Source organism: Heptranchias perlo, chromosome 15, assembly GCF_035084215.1.
Source record: "Heptranchias perlo isolate sHepPer1 chromosome 15, sHepPer1.hap1, whole genome shotgun sequence".
NCBI lineage: Eukaryota > Metazoa > Chordata > Chondrichthyes > Hexanchiformes > Hexanchidae > Heptranchias > Heptranchias perlo.
In genome coordinates, this window is record NC_090339.1 from 47,339,365 (window position 1) to 47,357,099 (window position 17,735).

Sequence of the window (17,735 nt, forward strand, 5' to 3'; positions counted from 1 at the left end):
TCTTCCTGAAGATGATGGCAAAGCTCCAGAACAGCTTCCTTGTAATTTCAAGCCCCCCCTCCCTTTAATGAATAATTATATCACCAATAGCTGCCACAACTAGGGTAACACATGACTTAAGTATAGTAGTGCATGCCAACCTGAATATCTTCACAGTAATTCCAGATCAGATGAGAACCAAGCAAGAAATGTACGTAATTCCATACTCTCCAACGTAACTGGCTGCTATTACAAATTTGCCCCTGATGTAACCCATTATTGCTGACAGCAATTTCTGGGCTATAATCCTCACAATAAAATGAAGGATTCTGAATGGTAAAATACTGTAATAAAGCTCACAAAAACAAAATGAATGGAGCGAAGAGGCAGACTGCAATAGTAACAAAGAATTCAAACCTATGCATTCAGGGTAGGTTTTATTACCAGGCTAACAAAAAAAACTTTGTATATTTTATATTAAATCAACTTTCAGTGACTTGTGTTAAATATTTGGAATAGGGCTTCAGAAAGTAATTTTCTTAATCAGACTGTTATGGGTTTTACCCAAATTTGTCCAGTTCAGAATTATTCAGATTTCAGGTGCCCACTATGCCTGTGACAAATGCTCAATCAATGGATAAAAATGAATCTGATCCAAAAATGTCTGCAAGTCATGACATGGAAAGGTTTTCATATTTAACACATGTAAAAGAAAGCATCTCTTAAAAAACATGGGCACCAGTTCAAAGCCACCTAGAACGTCACGATACACTACCACATTGCTGAGTGGTCTCTGGGCCCTTTACTCTGTAGGATATGGGAGAGGAAGCACCATTAGCCCTTATTTACAGTTTGGGGGAAGGGGGATGAGGACTGAAATTTCCTACTACTTTCTCTATTGTATTCTTAAATTTTGTACAATTGCATTTAACTTGTAAAACAAAATCCACTGAAATTAATAGAATCGGATACCATGATGAATGCAAATATGATACATAACTGGCCATCTCCAAGACTGCCTTTGGGAATAATGCATAAAATTATTTACTAGGATAACATGTCACAACTCAGTCCACTTGAAAGCAAGGTGAACTTTATTTTGATGCACACCAGCTGAACTTTCCAACATTAATATGTTGATGATTTTGTGTGTATCCATAAAGAGAAAGCAAATGCACACACTTAATATACATAATTCATTCTTAACAGAAATCTCACATACAAGTTTAAATTTATACATCAAGATTTAACTATATTGATGCATATATTTGTCTTAAGTACAGGAGAGTAAATAAGACAACAAAGGTTAAATTCTATGGTAGGTTTACAAATTAAATTTGTTGCAAAACACAATTACATGAAGGTGAGCAGCAAGTAATTTAAATTGGTTTAATTTCAAGTTGCTCTATGTAATATTTCCATACAGAAAGCAAAGAACCACATCTGGACAATCTGCAGGGTCCTCTATCAAGTGCTTTAGTGAGGAGCTCATCTTTTTCTTTAAGTCATAAGTTTTCAAACAGGAATTTGCAGTTTCATCAGATCTCCGATCATCTGGGACTGAGTACACTGTGCGCTGCAAGCACAGTGTCTCCAGAATTCCCTATTTTTTCTGTTTTTGTTGACCTACTAATATGTTATTTCTGTTACAGTAGACCAATTTTTTTTTAATGTTTTCTGCAACGATAGCACGGTTTTCCTTTTGGTAGCTGACACAGTCTTTCGCAAGTTGGACAGGAGGTCCCTGGGAGTGTGTTGATATTTGCAGGAGGATCTCCCCCACACTAAAAAAAAACTGCTTTCAGCTATCAATACTTTCAAAAATATACATGTGGTATTAATACCATCTTGATGTGCAAGACTTCACTGGTTCATTGTAAAATGAAGCCGAATCAATTTAAACACTACTCCATCATCCATATAACAAACAACTTACATATATATAGACTATTTCAACACAGAAACATGTCCTAAGAGGCATAAAGGAAAAAAAAAGACACTGAGCCAAAGAAGGGATGACCAAAAACTTGGTCAAAGAGATGAGTTGTAAGCAGACTTGTAAAGAAGGAAATGGCTATGCAGAGACTCAGCCACTAATGGTGCGGTGAAGGAAAAGGAGGATGCACATGAAGCCAAAGTCATAGAAACAGAGAGTTCAGGGGGAAGGCTTTGTAGTTCTGGAGGAGTTTACAGAGATAAGCTACGGGCAGCAGATTTTTGGATGGTCCAAAGTTTATGGAGGGTAGAGAATGGGAGGCTGGCTAGAAGTACATTAGAATAGTCGAGTCTGGAGGTGACAAAGGCATGGATGGGGATTTCAGTAGCAAATGGGCTGAGATACGGATGGGCAATGTTGTGGAGGTGAAAGTAGGTGGCCTTTGTGGTGGAGAGGATATGGATCAGAAGCCCAATTCAGTCTTGAATAGGATGCTGAGGTTGTGAATAATCTGGTTCAGCCAGAGACAGTGGCTTGTTAGGGGAATGGAATTGGTGCATTAGGGTACAGAGTTTGTGGTGGGGGTCGAGACAATGGCTTCAGTATTACCAATGTTTAGATGGAGGAAATTGCAGCTCATCCAAGACTGGATATTGGATTAACAGTCTAACAGCGGAGAGGTTGAGAGAAGTGGTGGAGAGGTAGATCTGGGTGTTATCAGTGATCATGTGGAAGCTGACTCCATGTCTATGAATGATGTTGCCAAGGGCCAGCCTGAAATCAGTTGCCAGAAAAATGCTGGAATCCATTATTAAGGAAGTCGTAACAGGGCACTTAGAACATCATAATATGATTAGGCAGAGTCAACATAGTTTTATGAAAGCGAAATCGTGTTTGACAATTTTATTAGAGTTTTTTGAGGATGTAACTAGTAGGGTAGATAAAAGGGAACAAGAAGGTGTCAAATGGAGTATAATGTGGGGAAATGTGAGGTTATTCACTTTGGTAGGAAGAATAGAAAAACAGAATATTTTTTTAAATGGTGAGAAACTATTAAATGTTGGTGTCCAGAGAGACTTGGGTGTCCTGGTACAAGAAACACAAAAAGTTAGCATGCAGGTACAGCAAGCAATTAGGAAGGCAAATGGCATGTTGGCCTTTATTGCAAGGAGATTGGAGTACAAGAATAAGGAAGCCTTACTACAATTGTACAGGGCTTTGGTGAGACCTCACCTAGAGTACTGCGTACGATTTTGGTCTCCTTATCTAAGGATATACTTGCCTTTGAGGCGGTGCAAAGAAGGTTCACTGGATTAATTGCTGGGTTGAGTGGGTTGTCCTATGGAGGAGAGGTTGAGTAGAATGGGCCTATACTCTGGAGTTTGGAAGAATGAGAGGGGCTCTCATTGAAACATATAAGATTCTGAGGGAGCTTGACGGGGTAGAGGCTGAGAGGTTGCTTCCCCGGCTGGAGAGTCTAGAACTAGAGGGTATAGTCACAGGATAAGACTGAGATGAGGAGCCATTTCTTCACTCAGAGGGATGTGAATCTTTGGAATTCTCTACTCCAGAGGGCTGTGGATGCTGAGTCATTGAGTATATTCAAGGCTGAGATTAATACATTTTTGGATTCTAGGGAAATCAAGGGATATGGGGATCAGGCAGGAAAGTGGAGTTAAGGTTGAAGATCAGCCATGATCTGATTGAATGGCGTTGCAGGCTTAAGGAGCCATATGGCCTACTCCTGCTCCTATTTCTTATGTTCTTAGATAAAGAGGAGGTGGCCAAGGATGGATCTTTGTGGGACTCAGGAGGTGAGGGTACTGAGGGTGGGAAGAGAAGAAATTGGTGGAGATGCTCATTTCGCAATTGTATTGCTAAGAATGGAGCCAAGCCAGGGCAATCCCACTGAGCTGGACAATGGAAGAGAGGCGCTGCAGGAAGATGGTGTGGTCAACCATGTCAAAGGGTGCTGGGAGGCAAGAAGATATAACACACCATGAACGCATCCACAGAGAATGTCGTTGGTCATTTTGGTCAGGGCCATTTCAGTGCTGTGAGAGGGGACGAAATCTGCGATGAGATTCAAACAGGGAGTTGCGAGGCAGATATCACAGATTTGGAAGGCAACAACACATTCAAGGACTTTGGAGGGGAAAGGGAGGTTGAAGATGGGGTAGTAGTTTGCCAGGACAGAGGGGTAGAGGGTGTTTTTTTTGAAGAGGGGGTGACGATAGCAGGTTTGAATGGGAGATAGACAGTGCCTGAGAAGAGAGAACCATTTACAATGTCAGTTAGCATGGGGGCCAAGAAGATAAGTTGGATTCGCTACAGTTTAATGGGTATAGGATCAAGGAATTAGTTGGTGGATCTCATGGACAGGATAAACTCAGAGAGGGAATGGGGAGAAATGGGAAAGTAGAGAGAGAGATGAGGGTTCAGGCCGAGGGTAGGGTGGCTATAGCAAAACACTGCTGTTAGAGGAGGAATCCATAGAGTCTTTAGAACCTACCACTTTACTACCTTTAATCCAAGACAATTTGTTGGTATAGTTGAAATCTGTTATTTGTAGGTGAATTAGCAAGAAGTCATAGATCCTCAAACTGACAGAAAGGGAGGTAGAAACTTAGTGCATTGCAGAAAAAAAATGCAAGAATTATTGCTTAGTGCAGCAAAGTCTCTCAATCGCACATGTGAAATCATCAAATTTCTTAAATAGAAAAATACAATTCAGCGTTTTTGAAAGTTGACAAAAAACTTCCTGAAAATATTAAGTAATGATTAAAACAATGCTCACAGAGATTCAGCGAATACGTCATGAGAGCTGAGTTTTCACGTTTATAAATTAGTATTCCCCGCCACACAATAGCAGGTGTAATCCAAATAGCTCGACTGACAAGCTCAAAGAGGAGATCCCCGCTTTGTAACAAACCGTTACTGCCTCCAAGGTTTCCCAATATACAGGCAGCAGCTCCCTTTTCAGTCACACAGTTAGCTTGAATAAAGCGTCTAAAAAGGAGAAGCATTCAGCAGCCAAACATCCTACAGCTATGCACCTTACTAAACACGACTGCAAAAATTAACAAGATCTGCAGATTAGAAGCAACGACAGAGCCCCAGACTCCTCCCGAAACGACAGCGGAATGACAGCCACTGCGCCAGCTCGCTGCAAGCTCATGGTTTTTGCTCAATGCACCGCTTGTGTGTGTGTATGCGCTACACTGACGGTGTACCCCGCTGCAGCAATTCTTTTAATGGGGGGGGGGGGTTATTTAAATAAAAATACCTCTGGATCCCTGCTCCGATCTACCGGCTAGCTCTCCCTCTTCATCCCTGCTGTCTTCTCAATCGCTCTTTACAGTCTCCTTTTTTTATATTGTTCCTGCTGGATGGCGGACAGAGCGGAAGTAAAACCTCCAAATATGTGTCAGCCCTATCAAAATTACTCACAGCAGACTCTCCCCGAGCGAGCGCCAGCTCCAAAACCTTTCCCCATTTTCATTTTACAAAAATAAACCGACTCACAGTTAATCTTTATTACTCGGATTTTTTTTCCTATATCCATTTTATACAACTGTAATAATAAATTGCTTTGAGGGAAAAGGCTCCCAATGTGTATGTGTTAATGATGGCAACATATGAGCCTATTAATGGTGCTGTATTATTTATTGTTTTCCCTTTCCTCTCCCGAAGCCTTGACTCATGGTAACTTATGAACTTCATGGGCCACATTAGTCACCCTCCAGCACCTCTCTCAAGTGGCCACTCTTCATGTGTGAGCCTAGACAGTGAATGCCATCTGACTACTCAACTGTGGAAGGGCATCACAGTCGAACCTGATCTTGCCATCTCCAATATCCACACAAGTACTGGATAGTGATCAGGAGGGGGAACGCTGGTTGCTTTTCCCCTCCCTTTCTCAGGGGCACTAAGATAAATTGCAGTACCGCAACTACCACAGCTAAGATCAGCTAACTCGGCACTGATCAGGTATCAAACCTGGGAGCTTCCTGACAATAAGAAGTGTCTATTTTGGAAAGAAGGCTATTTGGCGTGGCGTGCATCCCATGGGCACCCTCCTTGAGTTGCTTTTTTCCCAACTAACTTCTCCAAGGGCATAATATGTGCCTCTCCCACATTTGCTGCACCAGCTTCAATTATAACAGATCATGATGTGTCCAGCTTAACCAATCTTGTAAAGCTGTAATTGCTGGCTGTAAGAACATGGCCTACTTGTTGGGAGAGCAACCTCCTCACAGTAAATTTGTGGCTGAAGCACCTATGGGACATAGCCTAACCTAAATGATGTTCGGCCACTGCCTGAACTGGAGAAATACCATGCAGTTTGGCTGGAACTCATTCTCGGAGATCCAGTCAATACAACCCTTTGCGGAGAAAACTGAATTTTTGTCCCACGACTCATGTATATCTTGTGTAAATATCATTTTAAAGTTGTGGTACCCCTATGATGGTTTCCAAGCTGAAAACCAAAAATGCCTGTTCAGAGATGGTTTGTCTGTATCAGTCGCCAGAGAACTTTAATTATGAATTAGTTAAATTGAAGGTTATCTTTGAAGGAGAGAAGCCATTTAAACTATCGTTCCATGATCAGCATCCCAGTCAAGGATGTCATTTGCAACTGGTGTGTGAATAATTTTGGTAGGGGTGTGTATTTCAATGTCCATGACTTAACTGCTGAAAGCATGCAGCCCTTTGTTCCCATAATTACTAAGCAAATGGAGCTCCATTGCAAATTGTGGTTTAGGATTAGCAACATGGACATGCGGCAAGCAAGATGTTCATGAGGCAGTAACCATCTGAGAAAAGAAATACTTCTTGACATTTAGCCTGACTCCTTGCCTACATATTTTATAAGCATTCCCTTAAGTTCTACTATCTCTCTATTCATTTTGAAGTTCCTACTGAAATTTACTACATTCAATTTGTTAGAGAAGCAAAGGCACTAACCCCAACCAATAGGACAATTAATATGGAGGAACACTTTGTTCCCCCGATGTTCCTCAAGTGAGCTCTGGACCAAGAACAAACACATTTCTTCAACATTTATACCTGCATTGCTCTTAACACAAAACAACCAAGGCAAAAACCCTCAGTCTATCAATGTACACTTCCTGGAAGCTCCCTGTAATCAAAATACACAATGGCTTCATAATACATATGTTTCATTGTAAACTCATTAAAGTGCAATGGATTTTTTTTTTAAATCAAACTATATAAATAAGCTAAATTACTAATGCATCTTAAATGATAATTAGATTCAGTCATGACTGTATAATCAACAGTCATAACAAATCATATGAAGTCCAAGTACACCCAGTACTTGAATACTGTTCCCTGCATCTGGAAAAGTTCTGTGTGTTTTCTTCCTCACACTCCTGAACAGGGTACAAGAAGCAATTTATTGACTAGTAGATGATTCCTCTCTCACCTCCAACCCCCAATCTCTACCACTCTATTGCAATTTTCTTGCCTCTCTTTCTTTTGTCAGTACTCTAATGGTCAATGCTCCTCTGAACTTTCCTATCACATTCCTTCTAAATTGCAAATATACTGCCCGACACCATTCCTCCTTTCTCATTATCACTATATTGAAATCAAGACTCGGCATGTCGGGTCTTACTCTAATTTTTTTTCCCAGAACCTCAGAACTGTGAAACTCCTCATCTCAGTCAGCCTTCCCTTCCTCTACAAAAGTCAACAAGCTTTTGAAATCCAAGCATGGCATCGTCCAATTGTTTACTTGCCTCGTCACCTTTCCTTTCATTTTCATCCTTTTCTGTGGCGTCTTACACTGCAAGCCTTTCATCCAGGTTTTATAATAATGAAAAGTTTAAAAAATCTCTTAAATGTTTATAGACAATGGATATAACAGTACTTTTTAAAAATTCGTTCATGGGATGTGGGCGTCGCTGGTGAGGGCAGCATTTATTGCCCATCCCTAATTGCCCTCGAGAAGATGGTGGTGAGCTGCCTTCTTGAACCACTGCAGTCCGTGTGGTGACAGTTCTCCCACAGTGCTGTTAGTAAGGGAATTCCAGGATTTTGACCCAGCAACGCTGAAGGAACGGCGATATATTTCCAAGTCGGGATAGTGTGAGACTTGGAGGGGAACATGCAGGTGGTGTTGTTCCCATGTGCCTGCTGCCCTTCTCCTTGTCCTTCTAGGTGATAAAGGTCACGGGTTTGGGAGGTACTGTCGAAGAAGCCTTGCGAGTTGCTGCAGTGCATCCTGTGGATGGTACACACTGCAGCCACAGTGCGCTGGTGGTGAAGGGAGTGAATGTTTAGGGTGGGTGGATGGAGTGCCAATCAAGTGGGCTGCTTTGTCCAGGATGGTGTCGAGCTTCTTGAGTGTTGTTGGAGCTGCACTCATCCAGGTAAGTAGAGAGAGTATTCCATCATACTCCTAACTTGTGCCTTGTAGATGGTGGAAAGGCTTTGGGGACTCAGGAGATGAGTCACTCACCGCAGAATACCCAGCCTCTGACCTGCTCTCGTAGCCACAGTATTTATGTGGCTGGTCTAGTTAAGTTACTGGTCAATGGTGAACCCCAGGATGTTGGTGGTGGGGGATTCGGCGATGGTAATGCCATTGAATGTCAAGGGGAGGTGGTTAGACTCTCTCTTGTTGGAGATGGTCATTGCCTGGCACTTGTCTGGCGTGAATGTTACTTGCCACTTATCAGCCCAAGCCTGGATATTGTCTAGGTCTTGCTACATGCGGGCACGGACTGCTTCATTATCTGAGGGGTTGCGAATGGAACTGAACACTGTGCAATCATCAGCGACATCCACATTTCTGACCTTATGATGGAGGGAAGGTCATTAATGAAGCAGCTGAAGATGGTTGGGCCTAGGACACTGCCCTGAGGAACTCCTGCAGCAATGTCCTGGGACTGATATGATTGGCCTCCAACAATCACTACCATCTTCCTTTGTGCTAGGTATGAATCCAGCCACTGGAGAGTTTTCCCCCTGATTCCCATTGACTTCAATTTTACTAGGGATCCTTGGTGCCACACTTGGTCAAATGCTACCTTGATGTCAAGGGCAGTCACTCTCACCTCACCTCTGGAATTCAGCTCTTTTGTCCATGTTTGGACCAAGGCTGTAATGAGGTCTGGAGCCAAGTGGTCGTGGCAGAACCCAAACTGAACATCGGTGAGCAGGTTATTGGTGAGTAAGTGCCGCTTGATAGCACTGTCAACGACACCTTCCATCACTTTGCTGATGATTGAGAGCAGACTGATGGGGCGGTAATTGGCCGGTTTGGATTTGTCCTGCTTTTTGTGGACAGGACATTCCTGGGCAATTTTCCACATTGTCGGGAAGATGCCAGTGCTGTAGCTGTACTGGAACAGTTTGGCTAGAGGCACGGCTAGTTCTGGAGCACAAGTCTTTAGCACTACAGCCGGGATATTGTCGGGGCCCATAGCCTTTGTTGTATTCAGTGCACTCAGCCGTTTCTTGATATCACATGGAATGAATCGAATTGGCTGAAGACGGGCTTCTGCGATGGTGGGGATATCAGGAGGAGGCCGAGATGGATCATCCACTCGGCACTTCTAGCTGAAGATGGTTGCAAATGCTTCAGCCTTGTCTTTTGCACTCACGTGCTGGACTCCGCCATCATTGAGGATGGGGATGTTTACAGAGCCTCCTCCTCCCGATAGTTGTTTAATTATCCACCACCATTCACGACTGGATGTGGCAGGACTGCAGAGCTTTGATCTGATTCGTTGGTTGTGGAATCGCTTAGCTCTGTCTATAGCATGTTGCTTCCGCTGTTTAGCATGCATATAGTCCTGAGTTGTAGCTTCACCAAGTTGGCACCTCATTTTTAGGTACGCCTGATGCTGCTCCTGGCATGCTCTTCTACACTCCTCATTGAACCAGGGTTGATCCCCTGGCTTGTTGGTAATGATAGAGTGAGGAATATGCCAGGCCATGAGGTTACAGATTGTGCTGGAATACAATTCTGCTGCTGCTGATGGCCCACAGCGCCTCATGGATGCCCCGTTTTGAGCTGCTACATCTGTTCTGAATCTGTCCCATTTAGCACGTTGACAGTGCCACACAACACGTTGGATGGTGTCCTCAGTGCGAAGATGGAACTTCATCTCCACGAGGACTGTGCGGTGGTCACTCCTACCAATACTGTCATGGACAGATGCATCTGTGACAGGTAGATTGGTGAGGACAAGGTCAAGTAGGTTTCTCCCTCATGTTGGTTCGCTCACCACCTGCCGCAGGCCCAGTCTGGCAGCTATGTCCTTCAGGACTCGGCCAGCTCTGTCAGTAGTGGTGCTGCCGAGCCACTCTTGGTGATGGACATTGAAGTCCCCCACCCAGAGTACATTCTGTGCCCTTGCTACCCTCAGTGCTTCCTCGAAGTGGTGCTCAACATGGAGGAGGACTGATTCATCAGCTGAGGGAGGGCGGTAGGTGGTAATCAGCAGGAGGTTTCCTTGCCCATGTTTGACCTGATGCCATGAGATTTCATGGTGTCCAGAGTCAATGTTGAGGACTCCCAGGGCAACTCCCTCCTGACTGTATATCACTGTACCACCACCTCTGGTTGGTCTGTCCTGCCGGTGGGACAGGACATACCCAGGAATGGTGATGGTAGAGTTTGGGACGTTGGCTGAAAGGTATGATTCTAAGTATGGCTATGTTCAGGCTGTTGCTTGACTAGTCTGTGGGACAGCTCTCCTAATTTTGGCACAAGTCCCCAGATGTTCGTGAGGAGGACTCTGCAGGGTCGACTGGGCTTGGTTTGCCTTTGTCGTGTCCGGTGCCTAGTGGTCCGATGCCGGGTGGTCCGTCCGGTTTTTTATTCTTATTATGACTTTTTTAAAGCGAGATTTTACAACTGAGTGGCTTGCTAGGTCATTTCAGAGGGCAATTAAGAATTAACCACATTGCTGTGGGTCTGGAATCACATATAGGCCAGACCGGGTAAGGACGGCAGGTTTCCTTCCCTAAAGGGCATTAGTGAACCAGATGAGTTTTTATGACAATACACCACATCAACAAATTTCTACATCAATAATAATACTTCATACAAATGTGTCACCTTTCCAGCAAGATTTTAGTGAAGCTGACTAGCGTGAGGTAAACATTTTTGCCACAAGGCTGTAGTACATGAATGCCTCACCACTGCAATACCCATGGGGTGCCTGTTGGGTCCAGACATTAGATAGATAAATACGGTATCTAACAAGTGACTGCCATGTTTTTGTTACTGAAATTTCTGAAAAATAAATGTATTTAAAATTGTATTGGAGTAAAAAAAACTGAATAACTATCTGGAAATAAAAGTCACAGACTTACCACAGAATACCTTCATACAGTGTGAAATTATGTTGTATCATTAGAGACAGTAAAGTCAAAACAATTGTATCTCACTAGTTTAATCTGAACCATTCCATGGTTTAAACACCAATTAAAAGCAATCTGCGCACTGACACAGTGATCATTTGTAAATCCCACTGTACTAGAAAGAAGTCAACTCACATGGGATGTAATAATAGAAAATAAATAAACTTGAAAAAAATCTACAAAATATTGAATACTTTGATTATGTTCAGGGGAACAAAACCTACCTGTTCTTCATGAGTGGAAGTCAGTGTACTGCCAATTACATCAGGTTTGTATACATACAACAGATCAGATATAAACTATGTGGGAGGAACAGACTGATTCTACTTAGCTTAAGGAAAATGTGAACAGTGGAAACCTGAATTAAGAACAAAATAATGCTGAAAATGCACAGTAGGTCCATCAGCATCTGAAAGGAGACAAGACAAGTTAGGTTTTAACTAAGGGTCTCTACCTGAAACATTGGGCCAGAATTTGCTGTCAAAATAATGGTGAGGCTAATGACGCCCGCTATTATCTATGCGCAAATACAATTTTTTTATTCGTTCATGGGATGTGGGCGTCGCTGGCAAGGCCAGTATTTATTGCCCATCCCTAATTGCCCTCGAGAAGGTGGTGGTGAGCCGCCTTCTTGAACCGCTGCAGTCCGTGTGGTGACGGTTCTCCCACAGTGCTGTTAGGAAGGGAGTTCCAGGATTTTGACCCAGCGACAATGAAGGAACGGTGATATATTTCCAAGTCGGGATGGTGTGTGACTTGGAGGGGAACGTGCAGGTGGTGTTGTTCCCATGTGCTTGCTGCTCTTGTCCTTCTAGGTGGTAGAGGTCGCGGGTTTGGGAGGTGCTGCCGAAAAAGCCTTGGCGAGTTGCTGCAGTGCATCATGTGGATGGTACACACTGCAGCCACAGTGCGCCGGTGGTGAAGGGAGTGAATGTTTAGGGTGGTGGATGGGGTGCCAATCAAGGGGGCTGCTTTATCTTGGATGGTGTCGAGCTTCTTGAGTGTTGTTGGAGCTGCACTCATCCAGGCAAGTGGAGAGTATTCCATCACACTCCTGACTTGTGCCTTGTAGATGGTGGAAAGGCTTTGGGGAGTCAGGAGGTGAATCACTCACCGCAGAATACCCAGCCTCTGACCTGCTCTCGTAGCCACAGTATTTATATGGCTGGTCCAGTTAAGTTTCTGGTCAATGGTGACTCCCAGGATGTTGATGGTGGGGGATTCGGCGATGGTAATGCCGTTGAATGTCAAGGGGAGGTGGTTAGACTCTCTCTTGTTGGAGATGGTCATTACCTGGCACTTGTCTGGCGTGAATGTTACTTGCCACTTATCAGCCCAAGCCTGGATGTTGTCCAGGGCTTGCTGCATGCGGGCTCGGACTGCTTCATTATTTAAGGGGTTGTGAATGGAACTGAACACTGTGCAGTCATCAGCGAACATCCCCATTTCTGACCTTATGATGGAGGGAAGGTCATTGATGAAGCAGCTGAAGATGGATGGGCCTAGGACACTGCCCTGAGGAACTCCTGCAGCAATGTCTTGGGGCTGAGATGATTGGCCTCCAACAACCACTACCATCTTCCTTTGTGCTAGGTATGACTCCAGCCACTGGAGAGTTTTCCCCCTGATTCCCATTGACTTCAATTTTACTAGGGCTCCTTGGTGCCACACTCGGTCAAATGCTTCCGTGATGTCAAGGGCAGTCACTCTCACCTCACCTCTGGAATTCAGCTCTTTTGTCCATGTTTGGACCAAGGCTGTAATGAGATCTGGAGCCGAGTGGTCCTGGCGGAACCCAAACTGAGCATCGGTGAGCAGGTTATTGGTGAGTAAGTGCCACTTGATAGCACTGTCGATGACACCTTCCATCACTTTGCTGATGATTGAGAGTAGACTGATGGGGTGGTAATTGGCTGGATTGGATTTGTCCTGCTTTTTGTGGACAGGACATACCTGGGCAATTTTCCACATTGTTTCATTATAAACTCATTAAAGTGCAGTTAAACGCAGAAATCCAAAAGTTGTTGTTTGAGATGCGCTGCTCCACCTTTAGCTTCACAAAAACGGCAACTCATTGTCTGCATCACCATTGAAAAGCATTGAACGGCGTAAAGTTGCTGAATTTCTGCGGTAGATACGAACTAAACTCGCCACAGAAAGTTAAGTTTTGTCCATTTCAGTCTAAGTACCCTTTTAATGACATGATAAGTGTTAATTACTGCCAGTCAACCTCTGACACTGAAAATTAACTATTGCACATGTGGAGTCTCATTCCTTCAGGTTTTAATTGTTGTTGGAGATTTTCAAAATGTAAAATTTTAATTTTTTTTTTCCTTTTCCTTTCTGCTTCTTTTTTCTCTCTCTTTTAATCCAATCTTTCTTTCCCTCTCTTTATTTTTCTTTCTGTACCTGATTTAACATTGAATTCACCCATTCTAATTTGCAATTCCTTCTCGGTCCTTGTGCTGTTAATTTCACAATCCTTCAATCTGATTGGTTAAGGAGATACGCAGTTAGTTGCCCTGTTCACTCAGGTCCCAGATGCTCTATTTCCCTCACTGTGCCATTATCACCTCACACTTTCAGCAACTTGCCATTCAAAACATTTTAAAAACCTAAACATGCAAGGGCAAATCTAACTAACAGCAGATGCCATTAGATGCCCTGCCACAGCAAATAATGGCCCATTAACTTATCTTCTCTCTTTTTGGATGCTGATGGACCTGCTGTGCATTCTGGCATTTTTGGTTTGGGTTCTGTTCTAAATGTATAGTTGTTTGATTTCTATTTCTAGGTTTAGAATCCAGAAATAATGCATGGGCTGTCCTATGGAAATGGAATGAACAGCATAGATTCATTTTAATTTTTCCTTCTAGAATCCTTATGCAAGCAGCAATGACTGAGATCTAGTTATGTGGAGAGGGAAATAGAGCCAATTCTGCACTATTGTGACACCAAGTGGAAAATACTGAAACTGCAGTTTGTTATCAAGTGAAAACTTGTTCAATACATTGGATAGAATAGAAATTCCATGAAGGAATTAAATACCAAAAAGTGTTACATTTTGGCCTAATTCACCTTATCCAGGTAAAGGGTATCAGTCCTGGGAATGGAACATTTCTTCACTTTTCACCCCCTGTATCACTCCAGCTCAGGTGTAACAGAGATTGCAAGTTGGAATAAAATCTCCTCTGCTTTTACCCTAGTAATGCGTCTTAGTCCAGTCTCATTTCACACAGAACCCTAAAGTTTTCAAACAGAAGAATCGTTCATCACATTAACCTTGGCCGGATGCGAACCTAGCTCCTAGATGTGAAAGGGGTGTGATCTAACTCCCTGGTAATTGGATTCTTTAAAGTCCTGCCATTCAGTTTTACTCTTCCTTCCTCAGGATTAAATGCCAGTCACCAGATCAAACATATAAAATCATTCAAGAGCTATCTTATCACAGTTCAATTAGGCTTAAGTTGAATATATGTTTATTTTTGAAAATATGCTTTCTTTAAAATAATTTGGGAAGGGGAAGGGGGTGAATGCAGGTTTTGCTTACCCACTATAAATTCCTTACTGGCTCAGATGTGTAGAATATATACAACAGCAGGCAAAAGAGGATTGGCACAGAGTGCTACAGTGCAGCTCTTTGACATTGGTCTCAGCTGTGTCATCATAGGAATTATAAAGGGGAGACCACACATCTGCCCAAAAGGAAGCGAGTGAGTCATCTCCACTTTTGAGTACCTCTTAGTGACAAGCTCAAGAATAGTATTGACAGCAGCAAAGGAGCTGAGTAGCAACTTACCATCGCAACTCTGGAATGGTTATGGCATGGGGTGCTACAATTGGACTCAGTGCTCTGGGCTGGGAAAAAATTAAAATCAGCTGCAACTCTTGCTTTTGATTGCTTTCCAGTGATCCTGCTGTAAAGGGTGTTTATGTCGACTTCAGATGAAGGCAAAGCTAGGTTCCAATGTGATGCCCCATGGTCAAATTAGCCTGCTGACATTCATTATCCAGGCTCACACATAAAGAATGGCAACCTGAGCGAGGAACCAGTGAGAATCATACTCCAGCATGAGTAAATACCATTGTTTTTCTTTTAATGTACATAAAGCATATTTGTACGGAGACTTCTGGGCAAGTTTCCCTTTTTCTACATTGCTGTCTACTTTTCTTTGCCATCCTAACCTGGCGACTTCAGCTAAAAGGCCTGGCAAGTGGTTTGCCTCCAGGTAACTGCCAATGCTCCTTTAGTCGAGTGCAGGAGACACCAGTGACCACCTTGCCTTAGCTCTTCCTTCTGATTCCCCCCCTCCCCCAGACCCCAGCTCAGAGACACCATATCCTACATTTGGCACTTTCCCACTCAAAATGTCTCAGATCAGGAACTAAGAAAAATAGACTTAAACCTGCATCTTTCATTGTTGTGCAGCACTAAGCATTAATGTACTGATATTCAGCATTACTGCACCATCCCTCATATACTTAAAAAAAACTCTTCATACAGTCATTATTGAATTGTGGTGACATTCTTCACATTATGCATACCTGTACATAATAATCACTTGACAAATAATTTTTCAATGGCATTGATACCATTTAATATTACATCAACATTTAAGAATGAGGTCTTGTTAAACACTACAAAACTTAGTATGAGGGAATGGAAGGAAAATCAGGAAGTTCAGACACTACAAACTCAAAACAATTGAGATTCTACCCTCAATAAATGTGATAACATTTTTATAAAAGTTGTTAATTTTCTTTAGTAGAATTCTCCCTCCCAAGCCAGCAATTTTGGAAATACAGCCTGGAAATGACTGTGTTGTTTTCTTGTATCCCAGTGGTGTAGGCAGGGGAAGCGGTGTTCAGAGTGTTCACACACCCCCTGAAATTTCTATGACTTTTTTTTTAATCAGACCATCCTTCTTATGAAAGAACATGCCTTACATCACCTGATAGAGCACAAAAACAACGGATGTTCTTCCAGAGCTAATTGGTTCTGCGTTCCGACCAGTGAAAACTGATTAGTTGGGCTGTGCTCCTAAATGTTAATCAGGATATTGCAGTGAATAGTAGCGAAGTTACTGATAGACTAGTGACACATAACTGGCACTTGGACTTTGTGCTTCAGAGTTTTTGTCCAACAAGACTGTTTTTTTAATTTGCTTTATTTGAATTATTAGATTAATGGAAGTAATAATGTTTTTATTTGAACTTTATTGTGACATTTTGTTTGAAAAATAAACCTTTTGAAGCATTATGAACTGGTAAATTCATATCCAAAACCTCCCCTAAAAAAAAATCCTACCTATGCCACTGTACCTGTCTCAGTTAAAAGATAGCTAGCTGGCTACAGAACCGAAAACAGAGAATAGGGGTTAAAGGTAATTACTCAGACTGGCAAAAGGTGGGAAGTGGTGTTCCACGAGGATTGGTGCTGGGACCACTGTTGTTCACGATTTACATAAACGATTTGGACTCGGGAATTGGATGTACAATCTCAGAATTTTCAGATGGCACCAAATTTGGGGGTGTAGTTAATACTGAGGAGGACTGCGACAAAATACAGGGAGACATTAATAAACTTGCAGAATGGGCGTGTAATTGGCAAATGAATTTCAATATAGATAAGTGTGAGTATTACATTTTGGTAGGAAGAATGGTGGGTTGGCCACATGCTGCTTGGATAATAAGTGTCTAAATGGGGTAGAGAAACAGAGGGATCTGAGGGTACAGATACACAAATCACTAAAAGTAGCAATGCAGGTTAATAAGTCCATAAAAAAAAGCAATCCAAGCAGTGGGTTTCATTTCTAGAGGGACAGAATTGAAAAGCAGAGAAGTTATGTTGAACTTGTATAGAAACTTAGTTAGACCACACTTGGAGTACTGTGAACAGTTCTGGTCTCCATATTGTAAAAAGGATAAAGAGGCACTGGAAAAGGTGCAAAAAAGATTCACTAGGATGATACCAGAACTGAGAGGTTATACCTACCAGGAAAGATCGAGCTGGCTGGGGCTCTTTTTTCTAGAAAAGAGAAGACTGAGGGGTGACCTGATAGAGGTCTTTAAGATTATGAAAGGGTTTGATAGGGTAGACATAAAGAAGATGTTTCCACTTGCGGCAGAGACCAGAACTAGGGCCACAATATAAGACAGTCTCTGATAAATCCAATAAGGAATTCAGGAGAAACTTTTTTACCCAGAGAGTGATTAAAATTTGGAACTTGCTACCACAAGGAGTAGTTGAGGCGACTAGCATAGATGCATTTAAGGGGAAGCTAGATTAACCCATGAGGAAAAAAGGAATAGAAGGATATGCTGATCGGGTTAGATGAAGTAGGGAGGGAGGAGGCTTGTGTGGAGCATAAACACTGGCATGGACTTGTTGAGTCAAATGGCCTGTTTCTGTGCTGTA

The 17,735-nt window shown here is 42.7% G+C and overlaps 1 protein-coding gene across 3 annotated transcripts in view; it reads right to left on the bottom strand.

Annotated features, from left to right (window-relative positions):
• LOC137333062 (serine/threonine-protein kinase PAK 3) overlaps positions 1-5,286 on the bottom strand; it is a 188,931-nt gene extending 183,645 nt beyond the window's left edge. For all 3 annotated transcript variants that reach the window (XM_067997164.1, XM_067997163.1, XM_067997160.1), the window contains exon 1: positions 5,202-5,286. The gene's annotated coding sequence lies outside the window, so the exon portion shown is untranslated. The remainder of the gene's footprint in view (positions 1-5,201) is intronic.
• Positions 5,287-17,735: the final 12,449 nt, after the last annotated feature.